Source organism: Seriola lalandi, unplaced genomic scaffold (genome assembly GCF_002814215.2).
Source record: "Seriola lalandi dorsalis isolate HSWRI2012SDOR001 ecotype SW California unplaced genomic scaffold, Sedor1 jcf7180002053698, whole genome shotgun sequence".
Taxonomy (NCBI): Eukaryota; Metazoa; Chordata; class Actinopteri; order Carangiformes; family Carangidae; genus Seriola; species Seriola lalandi.
The window spans coordinates 27279-31755 of NW_019524251.1; the positions used below are offsets into that span (position 1 = coordinate 27279).

The following is a 4477-nucleotide window of genomic DNA, read 5'->3' on the forward strand; positions in this document are numbered from 1 at the left end:
GAAGGATGAGGTTTTCGCTGACCAGCAGCTCTGTGACCAGGAGAGGAACTCCAGTCTGGACCAGGAGGACCCAGAGCCTCCACAGATTAAAGAGGAAGAGGAGGAACTCTGCACCAGTCAGGAGGGAGAGCAGCTTGTACTGAAGCAGGAGACTGATACCTTGATGTTGACTCCTACTAATGAGGAAAGTGACCACCAGCTCCTCTCTCACAACTCTAACTGTAATACCCAGACAGGTAAAAAGTATTTAAAATGTCACACTTGTGGATCATATTTTAAGTATAAGTGCTACTGACCTTTTTCCAACAGCATATTCACTATCTCATCACTCTTCACAGACACACTGGTAGATAGATATCAGTGAAAATGGTGAATCTGCGAACAGCAACATCTGGAGCACAGGAAGTGGCATATGTAAACAAAGATCACGAGTTCATGTTATAAGAAAAACACGTATGGATAAACACAGCTCACTGGTGAGTCTCAGCCAGAACTGTGTGTAGTTGTTTGGTTATAAACAGGGAAAGAAGGGAGGGAATAAAAAATGTAAAATCAAAAGTCCCAAACCTATAATTGTTTGAGGTAGCATGATATGTCACAAAGTGTCATCCCATTCATATTTGTACTATTTGGGATTTATACATTGTTATCAGGTCTTGGATGACCGACTTTTGTTTGGTTGGTTTGTCACAAGAGAAAAACAATCAATCAACCTCCACAGGAAGTGATGACGGTGAGTCATGGAGAGACATCGATCACACACCTGATTCCTGTGGTTATTAGCTTCTTTGGTTCAGTATACTGGTCAAATTTTCTATTAAAATAATAAACAGGACATGGAGAGAAAGTGCAGTAAACAGCAGCCACTACTTCTTTATTTTTTTTAAAACATGTGTGACTTGGGGCGTTGAGTGGCGCAGTTGGTTGAACAGGCGCCCCATATGTAGAGGCTAAGGTTCTCGCTGCAGTTGGCCCCGGTTCGAATCCCACATCGGACGGCCCTTTACTGCATGTCATTCCCCCTCTGTCTGCCTCCCCATTTCCTGTCTCTCTCTACTGTACCATCAATAAAGGCATAAAAAGCCCCCCCCAAAATTTTTTTTTTTTTTAAACACGTGTGACTTGACACACACCATCTGTGCAATATATCTCTTCTTTGCTGCTATTCTGCAAATTTTTGTAAATATCTAATTGTACATATTTGATTGTCTATTATTTATATTTTACATATTTGTTACTGACATATTGCAGTTTTTCTTTCTTGTCCTGTCCACTTTGCTGCTGTAATACTGCAAATTTCGCCACTGTAAATGAAACGTGATATTGATTGTATGGTCGTATGCTGGTTTCCACATAATGTAAACACTGTGGGTGTGCGGTCAGGCACAATTAGACACCAGGAGAAGTAGAAGTCGAATCTATCCAATTCTGATTTATTGTAGTCTTTCAGGATTAAATGTGCAGGTAGATGGATGACAATTGATGTTGGTTTTACATATTACACTCAAACAATCAAGTGTAGTTTAGGGGACATTCTACCTCCAATCCCAAACCAAAAGTCAACACAGGACCATCTATGAGAATAACTACATACCGGTATGTCAGGCATAAAATCCACAGTGTGGGATCATTTCAAAAAGGTAAATGTTGATCCCAAGAAGGTGACAAGCAAATATTCACGTTGACCACAAACATGGCTCATCATTTGATCATTTGAAACATTTAAGTAGCCTAACGTTAGTTACTTATCATGGCTGCTCACTCTAACGCCTTTCTGGTTTTTCCAACAGATTTAAAACCATTACCGCTTTTGCCTGTATCGTTAACATAGATTTCAAACTAATTGATGGAATCTAGAGATTTCAGAGTAGAATTCAAAACATATGATGAATTTTTTGTAAATTGTGTATTTTCGTAAGTCTGCTGAAATCAAATCTCTTTCAGCTCTTCAAGACTGATAACAGAACATGTTTATGTATAGGGCATTTTTACTTGTGTATACATGTGGAAATGGGCAGTAGTGTAGCATAGGCACAGGAGTCTTTGTTGTTATGATTCAGAGCAGGCCACTGCGGGAATAATATTTGTTTCCTGCTTCAGTTTTAAACACATCCCTTTGTTTGCTTTGTGTGCTGCTTGTCTTTTGTTTTACACTCTCTATTGTACGTTTAGAGCATTGTTTTGTTTTGTTTTTTTCCATTTTTGAAGTGTGATCTGTGTGAGTTGTCTTATGACCAAACCAAGATCTGTAGATTAGTAACCTATTTCTTGTGTCCCTTTGTCCCTCCAGAACACCCACAGCATGTCTGTAAGGAGGAGGACATTCTCATTGACCAGCAGCTCTGTAAACAGGAGGGAAACTCCAGTTTGGACCAAGAGGACTCAGAGCCTCCACAGATTAAAGAGGAAGAGGAGGATCTCTGCACCAGTCAGGAGGGAGAGCAGCTTGTACTGAAGCAGGAGATCGAAACCTCTATGTTGACTCCTACCAATGAGGAACATTACGGAAGTGAACCAGAACCAAACAGTGACCACCAGCTCCTCTCCCACAACTCTCCTGTAGCTGACAGTCAAGATCAGAAAGAAAGCAAGGATGTAGACCCAGGATCAAAGACTCACTGTAACACTCAGACAGGAAAAAAGTCTTTAACATGTGACACTTGTGAAAAGGTTTTTAAGAATAAGTCCAAATTGAAAATACATCGGAGACACCACACGGGTGAGAGGCCATATTCATGTAAAATATGTGGGAAAGCTTTCAGATATAACAGTATGAAACTCCACATGAGAACTCACACAGGCGAGAAGCCGTATTCTTGTAGCACCTGTGGGGAAAAATTCAGTCGTACATCAACATTGAAAAATCATTTAAGAATTCACACAGGTGAGAAGCCATATTTTTGTGAAACATGTGGGAAACGTTTCAGAACAAGTACAGGCCTTTTGATCCACATGAGAACCCACACAGGTGAGAAGCCGTACACCTGCAACATCTGTGGGAAAAAATTTAGTGACAACTCAGCCTTCAGTAAGCATACAAGAACTCACACAGGTGAGAAGCCATATTCGTGTAGCACCTGTGGAGAAAAATTCAGTAATAGACCAATATTGAAAAGTCATTTAAGAACTCACACAGATGAGAAGCCATATTTTTGTGAAACATGTGGGAAATGTCTCAGATCAAGTAAAGGCCTGTTGATTCACATGAGAACCCACACAGGGGAGAAGCCGTACACCTGCAACACCTGTGGGAAAAAATTTAATAACAAGTCAGCCTTGACTAAACATACAAGAACCCACATAGATCAGAAGCCGTATTTTTGCGAAACGTGTGGCAAAGGTTTCAGTACTAGTTCCATCCTGTTGGTCCACATGAGAATCCACACAGGTGAGAAGCCGTATTCTTGTGAAACATGTGGGAAAGGTTTCACTACTCGTACACGCTTATTGGTCCACATGAGAATTCACACAGGTGAGAAGCCTTATTCTTGTGAAACATGTGGGAAAGGTTTCAGTACTAGCACTCGCTTGTTGGTCCACATGAGAACCCACACTGGTGAGAAGCCATACCCCTGTCACATCTGTGGGAAAAGGTTCAGTCAAAAGACAAACTTGGCAAGACATGTAATAATCCATACAAACACAAAGTCATATAATTCCTGAAGATGTGGGAGAACTTTCAGACTTAATGGGGAATTAACAGTCCACATGAGAAGAGTCTTGAAAAATGATCTTTGAAAAGTCTTTGTTTTAAAGTGAGTGCACAGTTTCTAACATGTAAGCGAGTAAAAGACTGAAATTCTTGATTATTGATTTTAGTATTTTTATGCTCTACCACAGTTATATGTAAGTCTGTAATGTTGAAGGTAAGAACCCTTCAAATGCTGTTGTGTCACTCATGTGGTCATCTTAGCATCAAGTCTCTGTATAGAGCATGTCCTTTCTTTTTGTAATTTTGTGATTTAATCAGTTTGATGTAATTTTTGTTTAAGAGGTGATGCACAAACACAAGTTGTAGAAGATGAACTACATTGTTTTGTAAAAGGTGCTATACAAATAAACTGACTTTTGTCAAAGAATTTCAACAATGAAAATGTTCCAGGCAAGAGCTTGAGGCAAGTTCACCTGGATGCTCTTAGATGGCAAGCCAAGCCTCTTTAATCACATGAGTGTGTTGCCATAATTTCTCAAAGATATGTGTAAGGATGGCATCCTTCAGGGTGAAGATCACTGTGACAGTCATCATTTGGTCTCATAGAGCCGTACCTTAAGCCTTTTTTTCAGAATTCAATAACAATATTAGACAAGTGTTTTAATATTGCAGGTCACCAGCTGGGGGTGAAGTTAAAATATGTTATAATATGATTTGGTAGTTTTATCATATTTCACTGTGCCGTTTCACCTGTGGGTAGTGCCTCTGTGTTTATAAACGTTGGGAGGACCAACAGTTTAACAGGAGAGACTCCAGTGCCAGACC

The 4477-nt window shown here is 40.0% G+C and overlaps 1 pseudogene across 1 annotated transcript in view; it reads left to right on the top strand.

Moving 5' to 3' along the window:
* The window catches only part of LOC111651589 (uncharacterized), a 5423-nt pseudogene extending 1344 nt beyond the window's left edge, over positions 1-4079 (top strand). The window contains exons 2-3 of the transcript XR_015436950.1: positions 5-236; positions 2291-4079. The product of XR_015436950.1 is annotated as an uncharacterized LOC111651589 (transcript). The remainder of the gene's footprint in view (positions 1-4; positions 237-2290) is intronic.
* Positions 4080-4477: the final 398 nt, after the last annotated feature.